Raw genomic sequence first — 11,549 nt, 5'->3', positions numbered from 1 at the left:
AGTCCTACTGAAGTCAATGAAGTATACACCTGTTGAATGGAAGTGGGGATTACTCACATGATTCTGCTGAAGCGTGTGTTTCCATGCTTGCCGACTTAGGGCCTTAAGATACATTTCTATCTCTAATTGCTCTCATCCTATAGCTTGGTCTGGGCTGCACTGGCTTCCATTGAAATTGTCCTTCATGATTCACTATGTTATTAGAAAGAAAAAAAAATGTGTTGAAAGGAACATTTAGTGCCTGTGTAATTCAATCTAGTAATGAATTCAGTACAAGCAGTTACAATTAACGGATGTTGTTGCTGCCAAGTACATATCATTTCATAACCAGACTTAATTAAAAGAATAGTTGAGGTGCCTGACGTTCAGCTGCTCTTAGTTTCAGGTCTGTTTTTTCCCCCTCATCTAAACCTCAGAAACAGCAATCAGCAGCATTGAGAAACACAGTCTATTATCAAGGTAGGGACCATGATTTTAACTCTTACTGATAGCAACACATTCCTTTAAAAGCACAGGCCCTATCTCTGTCCCTGAGGTCAACCTGCTGCTGGTCATAGCTGGGTCACAGGGTTCCCCTTCCAACTCCTGCTCATGCTTCCATGTTTGGGGAGACTGGAAGAGACCTCATAGCAAGCCAGCTATTGATTCCACACATGGAGGGCAATACCACACAGACAAGTCTAGCTCCCCTCCTGCTTCAGCAACTGCTGAAAGAAGCAGCGAAATGGTTGGAGGCAGCTGTAGAGTACAATGTAGGGGCTGCAGCGAGAAATTGACACAATCTGAAGGATCCCTCAAGATATTAATTAGAGATGGATCAAAAGAAGGATCATAGACCCTCACCTGCTTTTGAACTTTACTGGAGTTTGGATTTGGATTCCCTGAACAAAGCCCACACACTATTGTACTGGTTTCAGGTCAGATCAAAAGGATCTTATTTTTCTATTTCATAGCAGCTGCATCAGAAAACTCACCAGACCAGTGCTTCATTCTCTTGGTGCTAATACAAATTATAGCTGTTTGGAAGTCACAATTTTATTTTCCTTTAAAAAATTTGCAGGGGAATGTTTGCCGGTGTGGGTTTGCACTTCGAATTTCAGTGTGCACTTATATGTGCATCAAAAATATAAATTTCCACGTTTCCAGTGAAAAGACCATTTTATCTTGGCAACCAGCCTCTTTTTCTTGAAAACATCCATTTTCATTTGGAAAAAGGGAACCCCATTCTGCTATGGGCCCTGCTTAGAGAACTTGCATATAAATGGTCTCATAACTAAATAAATAAATAAAAGTGTTTTGAATTTTATTATAAAAATATTTTTCCACCTGAAATTAAATGCACATAGAGCAGTGTTGCCTAGTGGATAGAGTGCATCACCTCTGTGCCTCAGTTTCTCCATCTATAAAATGGGGCTAATGAGACTGATCTCTGTAAATCACTTTGCAAGCTATTGATGAAAAGTTCTATATAAGAGCTGGGCATTATGATTTTTATATTTATTTTATTGTATGTATTGTTATTAGCATAAAACATCATTGGCAAAACTCCCACAGGCTTCACTGGTGGAGGATTTTGTTAGCTTAGTCTGTTGTTGAGTATGGTGGAATCTGCTACAGCTTAACAGCTCTCTTCATTGTACAGCCTGAGGTTTGTATCCCACACACTAGCATTCATATATAATTAAGGATACAGGGTTTAATATAACTCAGATAAATTCATCAGTGGGATTAGTGTGATAGTCTGATGAATTCTGTTACAATTTACTCCTGAATATACTGCATATTTTAATCATGAATCAGACAGCAAAGCAAAGCAATTTAGGTGCACTCAGTATTGTTATTTCAAACTTTATTAATGAAGGGAGAATTATACATTTCTGCTGAATAAAACTGACTAAGCACCCTCAACTAAATCTTATTCATAATGAATTGTGCATAATGAATTGTGATTATTATGCAGTAAATTATTTTAAAGCTTGATACTAACCTTTAAATACAGATGAAGACATAGCAATATTCATGGAAATGAAAATGAAAACAAGTTCTCTAATAGACTGACAGAAAGTTTCAGTCTCCTAACACTAGTGATTTTTCTTAATCACTCATTAAAATAAAACAAAGTGTGAAGATTTACTGTGTAATATTCATTTTCTAATCAGTCATAGAAGGTGAAAGGCCAGATAATTCAGCCCAGCTCCCTGTCGATGCCGGATTGTTCTGTATTGTATGTAAGCTACTGTTCTGTCCAATCTAGTTTCAAATATCTCAAATGATAGAGCTTCCACTATTTCCCTTGGAAGATTATTGCACAAGCCTAATACCAGAATCACAGAAGTTACAGATGGAAAAGACCTATTAAGTCAAATAATATATGAATAACATTGAACATTTTTAACATACACACTGATATCTTTCCTGGCCTCTCTTTTGGGAGATTCAAGCAGGTTTTCCCTGTAAGCAAAGCACAAAAACAAGGTAAAATAGTATTCTTTGTTTCTGGGCAGGTAACATTTATCTATCTTGATTTCTACTATGTCATTGTATGTAAGAGTTTACCACATAGTGGACAAAATTTTCAGCTTATGAGTGCTGTTCATTTGTTCTATTCATTTTTTGCAGTGTTAGGATTGGTCTCCTAAATTACATAGCATTTTTTTTTCTGGGTGGCTGAAACTTTTTAATGAGCAGAACAAAGAATGAAGAACAAGGATTTGTGAACTGACTTGTTTGTTCATAGGCACCCGTGTATGTAAGCAGAGAGGGGTATTGGTAGGAAGAACTATGCTTCCCTAACTGTTCTTGCAAACAAATGTATTTTTCATAAATAGTGATTTTTAAGATGTACAAACATTATCAAACAAAAATATTCACTCAAATTTTGAATGGCTGTTTGCAACACTTGACCAAGCCCCACTCATAAGACATCATCCATGGATTCGGAAAATGCATATGCATTTAGGAAGGTGTCTATGAGGAAACAGATTTCTCTAGATTCTGTCACTCTGGTGTTGTATGAAAAGTTTTATTTAGGTCTCTTCGTTAATGCAGAGTCGCTATGAAAATACAACCTTCTTCCAGCTGGCCATTGTACAGGATCCTTTATACATGTACTGCTATCTCCCATGGCCACTTCAGTGTGACTTGGTGAAAAATGAATGAGATCTAGTGGCCTTTTGGAGGAGGAATTGTGGCTGAGACAATAACTAGCAAAAATTCATACTCAACATCTAAGTGAACAGAGATTCTAGGTAGCTAACATAAGCCCGGAAATGTTGGGATGACTCCCCAAAAGTATCTGAACTTTTGTGGTTCCTTTTTCTGTGATTAACTCCTCCCCCCTTTGCAACTGTTAATATTCTACTCCCAATTGACCCCAACTCCCAGCAACTTGTTCTACCTTTGGTTCTCAAGGTGAGTTTGTGCCCAGCAGCTGTTGCAGTCTCTCTGCTCAGTTCCAATGCCTGGTCTACATGAGAAATCTCTCACATACAGGGCATTCTGGGGCTTCCTCTTTTATGAATGAAATTTCCATTCGGACGGACACCAGGGACCAAGAGATTGGTGCAGTAACTGGGACCTGGAACATTAGCATCATGGGAGGGAAGCCTATGAAGCATCTTAGCCAAACTTTAAAGTAGAGTTGGGGGTCAGGTTGGAGACAGGCTGAATTGTCAGGCTGGATTTTATTTTTTCTTGATTTGTTCACCTATGACAAAACCAAATGGTCTACAGTAAGGAAATGCATGTGTCCAATAGGTTGGAACAGACCCTTTGGATACTTTTTTAGAAAGTTATAATCTGATCTAAGACCATTAATAAATTCCATAACTATGTAATAAAATGTAACCAAGCAGATAGCACCTATTGGTACTTGAACTTTTAAATCTTTAATACGAGGTCCACTGCTTCATACATGGCAATTTGACTTGAAAAAAAAAAGACTTTAGTGCAGTGATACTCAGACTGAGGCTTAGGAGCCACATGTGGCTCTTTAATGTGTCTCCTGAAGCTCTTTGTAGCACATGATATTAAAACACTGTGATTTAATTATTAACCAAGTTAAGTTATTAACCAATCAGGATGCTTTTACTATGTAATTAACCAATTGTAGAATACTTGGTCAGTCATATTGCTGGGAGAATTATATATACACAAATAGTAAATGAAACAATGAATTCATACTACTGTGGCTCTTTTGGGTAATGTTGATCTGTAGTTTGGCTTCTGAATCACAGAGGTCTGAGTATCACTGCTTTAGTACTCAACGTAGTTGGCCAGAGTTCTGTATATATAGGCAATAAAGTAACATCTTCCAAATATTCTTGCTCAGTAGTTCTAGTGTTCAGCTATGTACCAGCTACTGTTAGGCACAAATCAGTGGTTGTTATCTTGAGCGTTTCCATGACCATTTACCAACACTAGCTGTCATCAGACTGTGACTTTTATTAATAAGAACAAATTAGGTCTGAAGTATTTTTTTTCTCCTTAAAGTTAAAGTGACTCATATATACCTGAAAGGTTTCAATATCTATCTATTTCTAGTCCATAAGTGGGTCCTGATTCTCCATTGCCTCGTGCCACTTACAGCAGTGCAAAGTGGAAGTAAAGTGTTTCCAGATTAGAGTAGTTGCATTTTATACCCACCTTGCACAGTTGAAAATGATGACACAAGCTGTAAGACAGTGGAGAATGTGTCCTAATGGTATCTCCATGCCAGTACAATAACTTTTCAGATCACACTAATTACTGGCATCATATTATCACAAACAACATGAACTTTTATTATAACAAAAACTTTGCTGAGCTTTTCATAACTTGTCTTTTAGTCAGCCTAATGTTTCTGTCCCTTTCACCCACAAAGATGGACAAGGATTAGAACAGATAAATTCTAAATTCTGTGTCTCCAGAGTTCATTTTTCTGCTTGCTTGCAAATGGAACCGTATGAGGAAATGCCTGTTTTCCAGAAGACGTGCTAGCTCAATAAAGGATATTTTTCCCCAATCCTAAACTTATGGATACAGTGCAATAAACACTGAAGATTACTTGACTCCATTAATGAACGGAAAAAGCCGATAAAACATATGGTGAGCCTTTTGTTTCCGTTAATCATCAGGCAGGAGGACTGACTGATAAGCAAATGTATTAAGATTTTCTAATTACAAATTTCACTTGCAAATTACTTCTTTCTTGAAGTATCTTCGTTACTGGAACACAGCAGATAAACAATATGGTGCAAAGAACTATATTTTTCAATGGGCTAGATTCTAAGCTGATATAAAGAGACCTAGTTCCACTGAAGCAATGTTGTAGAAGGAACAGATAGGTCCTTACTGAAGGGGAGAAACTACTTTTCAAATAGGAGTCTCTTCAATAATCAGTAAAAGTGAAATGAGAAACAGAATTCTACTCTGTTTTAGAAGGAAAACACTGGTCCTAGAAGGGACTGATTTAAGGTAGATAGTTTCATGCTGCCTGCAGGATGCCAAAAGATGGAGCATCAGAGCCAGATCCTCAGCTGGTGTAAATCAGCACAGCTTTATTGAAATCAATGCACCATTCCCAGTTTACACCAGTTGAGGAGAACACTTTAAGGCCCAGATTCTCAAAGGTATTAATGGAGGGTAGGCATCTAAATATCTCTAGGGGTCTGGGCCTAAATGTTCTTCTTTCTGCTGCAGCAATCTCTCTTCCGTCCCTGTCATTCAGCAGGCTGCATTAAGCCTATTGTGTTATTCAGAGGTGTAAAACAGAGTATTATAAAGAGAGACAGAAAAAGATTATTCACCCTTTTTACCACCAGCACATAAGAACGGTGGAAAGAGCAATCCACCAGATCGGCTTGACCGTGACACCTTACCCTTCAACGTTTTTGTTGTCATTAACTGCAGGCCCCAGAAATGCATGGAAGTCAAATTTAGACCCCTGTATATTTCCATCCTTAACTGCACTCTGCCATTGCAAGCACCTTTCCCCCACAACCTCCTGAAGCATATACTACCCATTCTCTGAAAGGGCAATAATTTAAAGGCCATCTGCTTGTAGGGACCCTGGTCCCAGTTTTTGAAAGGCAGGGATCTTAATAGGACATTCAAATCCCATATTAGATTTGTATTGTGGTGGCCCCATGTGGGATGCAAGGATGGGCAGTGTCATCATATGGTGGTAGAAGAACATACAAGAAATCTTGTCCTTGTACAAGAAGCCAATTACAACGGAACCATTGTTCTATGCTAGTTCTGATGTTACTGTCTCCAGAGGGAGAGGGGAGAGGCTAGGTTAAGGGGGATATATATGGATAGGTAGAAGTGAGAGGTGGGAATGTCAGTCAGTACCTGCAGCTGTCCATTAGAAACCGGCTGTGTGCTTGCTATATTCTAGTTTGCCTGGGTCAGGAAAGGATATATTTTAATTAGAGCTCCAGGGAGCTGTTGAACAAGCTCTTCTAGAGCCTGATCATTTGGAAAAGCTGGCATAATCACAGTTGTTTACTTGCTAGGCGCTGGATAAAAAAGCAGCTTTGGGGGTTGCCAATATTTATTTATGTGATTCTTTCATTTTATTCAGAGAGCGAGAGCAATCAGCAAAGCAAGTCTCTGGAAACAAAATGAGCCCACAGAAGCATTCATTTTTCCTAAGCGATTTCTCTGTTGAATAATCAAGCTTCTACTAGGTTTGGGAGCTTTTCTTTTTCAAGATAGCTTCTTAGCTAAGTGGCTCCTTCCAGGCTCTCACTGGAACGCAGATCACCAAGACTGTCTAAGAGTTTAACAGGAGTTTCCAAGTGTACCCACTGCCTGGTCTTTGTAATCAGAGACCTCACAATATTCATTTAGTTAATGAAAACACAAGACTGTATTTAATTTCAGTGATATTCAAGCACGGATTCTTTTGTGGATGTGTTTTAATTAGTGGCGGAGGATACTGTTCCTAATATATTAAAGGAACTGAATTCGTATATCAAGGGAAAAGCAGAGAGAAGAATTAACCCAGGGCCTGATCCTGCTAACACATATGTATGTGAGATGTCCCACTGAACTGTGTTTGCCTGATGGAATGGGGAGGCAGTGTGGCCTAGTGGAGAGTGCACTAGAAGACTCGAGAGACTTAGATTCTATTCCCAGCTGTGCCACTGGTCTTCTGGGTGAGTCAATTCCACCCTCACTGAGCCTCAGTTTCCCCATCTTTTAAAATGAGGAGAATGGTACCTCCTTTGTAAAGCACTCAGAGATACAATGCCTAGCACAACAGTACCCTCAGTTCAGTTGGGGTCTCAAGGTTCTACTGCAATGCAAATAATAATACTAAGTGGGAATACCGTGAAGGAAAATACTCTTATGCTGTAGCACTGTTTCCTAACTGGGGATTGCAAGAGGTGTTCTTATTCTCTGTAGCGTATGAATTACCAGACTGGATCTGACAGATGCTTCAGGTGTAAGAAACCCTATAGCAGGCAGTATGCAATATTCTGACCATGAAATATTTTATTCCAGCCCCATATGAAAGGCACAATTATAATTGACATCTAGGGCTCCTGTTAGGCAAACACAGTTCAATGGGACTAATCCTCTCCTTTTTCTTCCCTACTCTCTGTATTTCAGTGACACCGAAGCATCTCCGCTACCCTGATAGTGGAGACTCTCCACCAAAATCTCAGGTGGGGAAGCACTTTTGAAACCAGCTTCCCTTAAGCCCCCACTGTATTTCCTGCGATGCTTAAAAAAGCCCGGTTGCCCTCTTGTAGACCCTGCTACTGCTGCTTTAGGGCCACCTAGTGCCATGGGTGCTACACGGGGAGGGATTATAGAACAGATAACCCTCCCCTAGAAGAGGGATGTTACTGGCATGAACAGCTCTCTAGGAAAGGTGGAATTTAGAGCTTTGATTGGTTCATATTGAATCAAGATGAAATGTAAAGTAAAATAAATGTATTTCCTTTCATTTTTCTGAATAGAATGACCATTTATTACATGGACAACTTGCATGAGGCAGGGTGATACGTGACAACGCCGAATGCTGTGGTGATCTAAGGAAACCTGGGGATCCTTCTCTGTCTTTCCCACCACCCTCATATTCCTGTCCGCTCGTATATGAATTGCATTTACATACGTCTGTAATATTCAGTTAACGTTAGATACAAAGTAAGGACTTGTCAAGCCCCTTTTCAATGCTGGATAAACTTGCTCTTCCTGTACTTGGAAGTTTATTCCCCATACTGCATGAAGACAGCTCCTTTGAGTTCCTCCGATTCCTTCCTCAGCTTCTCTTTGCCCCTTTTGTGTTAGAAACATAACCCCTTTATACCATCTGTCCTCTGCATCACCTACAGGCTTGTTTGTATACTTGTCTCCATAAGTTACCCTTCTAAGCGCCTTTTCTCTGAGCAATCCACAGCACCCTGCTCACTGTAGTCCCACAATAGCCAGAAGAATGAACCCACAAAACAGTCACATGCCAAACTAACAGGTACTCGTGTAATGAGTAACTTGTATCTAGGATGGATAGACTGTTGCTTTCATTCCTAACTACAGGCGCCGATCGTCAGGTTCTAGTCTTACAAGGCTGCCCCTTCCTTCAAGCTGCTCTGAAGCGTGGAGAACCACAAACCCATTAAAAGCTGCATTGGGTCGTTTGGCCTGACAGTGGAGACTTTGAAAAGCTGATAGTACATTTCAGTCTGGTTTATCGGAGGGGCAGGGATATAAACAAGTTTAACAGTCCCAGCAGAACCTTAAGGGGTCAGTGTGGGCTCTTCAGCCATAGGGCTGCAAGGAAGAGGCAGTTGTTCTTCTCTAGCAGAAATCCTCAGGCAAATTTGCCTCCTGGGGCTCTATGGAGTGCAGTCACTTTGTCACAGATGAGGCAGGGCTGTCATTGCCACGCCCTTTGTGCTGTGGTAGGCACTAGCTTTCCAGAGCCCTCGCTCTCCCATGCAAGGACATGGCTTTCCCAAGTCCCCTAAGCCATGTGCGTGCTAGGGAGCACTCCTTGTGCCTGCCCCTCCTTCCAGACACAACCAAGCCCTAACTATCCATTATGAAAGTAACAGTCCTGTGGCAGCCCATTATATCACAGCAGCAATTTGATGCTTTTTAAAGATCCTGTGCCCAGTATGTTCCTCCAACATACAGTAAGAACAAATGAAATCCTTATACTAATGAACACTCTAGGAGCAGCTGGTTAGAACCCTTTGGATTAACAGGGAACACCATCTCTAATTTCCCTGTAGCTTGAGCTCTGTATGGATAGAAACCTTCTCCTCTTTCCTATCTATCATCACTGAGAGCAGCCTAAATTTCTTGTGACTCAACCCTCATCCCCAGATCTCTGTGCTTTACAGAGGGCCACAGCCTCTAGAAATTTATAATGATCTCCAGCTGGCCCTCATCCCCAATTAACAGAGGGATGTTTTCCCCCTAGCCCTTGCTCTGAATCATTAACCCTTTGTGTGCCCCAGGACACCACTAAAAGAAGGGGGGAGTGAGAGTGAAAAGACTTAGCTGGAGCCCCCTCCAAATACTCACATTGGAATTCAGTGACATGGTTAAATCCCTCATGCCACAATGTTACAGGAGGGATCTCCTGACCAGTGTGTTGTAAAATAAGACAAACAGTTCGGAATCACCGTGTTACAGAAATACTGTTCATGTTTTAGATTAAAACCTTTTTCACCCAAACAAAAAGGGTGATGCAGGATTCAATCTATAACTTAAACCCAGGTCAGCTCCATTCATAATCCAGAAGCACTAGACACAGCATGTCTCGTGATGGGCTCTAGTCTTATTCCATCATGCTGAAGAGTTAGTGCACATATATTCATGGAAAGGAAGCTCCAGGCTAGCAGCTCAAGACTCAGTTGGAGAAATGGCAAAATACATGACACTCATTCTTTGTCTTGGAGCAAGTGTTCCAATTAACAATTTAAAGAAACATAATTGTATGTATTTCAGCGTATATAATCCAAATATAATGCACAGAAAGGTATGCAAATGAGATCCCTGTTAGCATGAAACTTACAAGAGGGTCTGTAGCCTGGCCAAGTAAATTGATGCTTTGTCCCAAGTAGCAGGAGACAGTTGATCATATCCTCAGTCTTCTTCCAGCAGATAAAGCTCTAATGGACCTGGAAAAAAAATCATATATAGCAAATGTCCTAGGAACTAGGTCAGGAGAGAATTCAGACATGCCCTTATACGTAAGATCAAGAGGGCAACAGGAAATGTCAAATATTAATCCACATCATTTTACCTGTGAAGATTTAAATCCTGTATTTTAAAGATTTTTGAACTCCTCAGTGATCTAATTGATTAGTCGTTGATTTATAGTTAGAAGTTGGTTTTTGATATGCAGTTTATCTTTGCATGGAATGTTCAGAACCAAGAGTTACTTCAGAAAAAATTAAATCATAGCACATGATCCTGAAAATATATATTCCTGAGCATAATGTTCACTACTGTATGTAGTCCCATTGATAAGTGTTTGCAAAAGTGGGCCCATAAATAGAACCCAGAAAAAAAATCACTCGGATCATGCATTCCCAATAACTTTGTAGAAACTCTCTGTACATAAGATCCACTCCTGCTATCTTCTCTCATATAAATCTCCCACTGAAGTTGATGTAATTTCAGCCTGAGTCAAGAGCATAAGATTTGTATAGCAGCAGCTGTTTACTAGATGCAACATATACATCAGAAGTTAAAGTCCTTGCCCCAAAAGTTTACATTTTAAATGGAAAGATGGGGGGAAATGGAGTGATTCGGTGTGATCTTGTTGTTGTGTCTTATTTGTTTCACAATTTTTGTTTGGATTTCATTTTTTCAATCTATCTATTTTAACTCTTCTCTGTAGAAGAATTTATAGGGCTTCAGGAAGAAGTAAATTTAAAGGAGAGAAATGAGACATGGTGGACCAGGCTACGGAAGGTAGTTAAAGGTATAGGGGGCTGCATGGAAGGAAGTTCTAGGTCAGGGATTGGCAACCTTTGGCATGCAGCTTGCCAGGGTAAGCACCCTGGCGGGGCGGGCCAGTTTGTTTACCTGCCGTGTCTGCAGGTTTGGCCGATCACGGCTCCCAGTGGCCGCAGTTCTCCATCCCAGGCCAATGGGGGCTGCGGGAAGTGGCGTGGGCCGAGGGATGTACTGGCCGCTGCTTCCTGCCACCCCTATTGGCCTGGGACGGCGAACCACAGCCAGTGGGAACCACGATTGGCCGAACCTGCTTACGCAGCAGGTAAACAAACTGGCCCAGCCCGTCAGGGTGCTTACCCTGGTGAGCCGCATGCCAAAGGTTGCCAACCCCTGTCCTAGGTAGAAGAGCAAGTTTATTCCCATAACTGTTTTCCTTTGAGGTGGGAGTGGGAGAGGTGGGATATTGAGCATGCTCATCTCCTGGACTGATCCCACTACTGCAGTGCTGGTGTCCGGATATCTTGCACTGTTAACTTATTCCACTGCTTCAGTCAGCAAAAGGATCCGAGACAGGGTAATCCATCAGTGTTTATTTGGAGAGGAAAGCGCATGGCAGAGGCGTGGCTCAGAGCTGGGCTCTCTGC

At 40.9% G+C, this 11,549-nt stretch overlaps 1 long non-coding RNA gene across 1 annotated transcript; it reads right to left on the bottom strand.

Moving 5' to 3' along the window:
* Positions 1-63: 63 nt before the first annotated feature.
* On the bottom strand, positions 64-10,123 carry LOC120384629. The gene is made up of 3 exons (XR_005588984.1): positions 10,016-10,123; positions 2,401-2,451; positions 64-192 (listed from the first exon to the last, which is right to left on the bottom strand). It is a non-coding gene; the product is annotated as an uncharacterized LOC120384629 (long non-coding RNA).
* Between the last annotated feature and the right edge of the window lie 1,426 nt (positions 10,124-11,549).

Source organism: Mauremys reevesii, linkage group 16 (genome assembly GCF_016161935.1).
Source record: "Mauremys reevesii isolate NIE-2019 linkage group 16, ASM1616193v1, whole genome shotgun sequence".
Taxonomy (NCBI): domain Eukaryota; kingdom Metazoa; phylum Chordata; order Testudines; family Geoemydidae; genus Mauremys; species Mauremys reevesii.
This window is presented reverse-complemented; position numbering and strand designations above follow the sequence as displayed.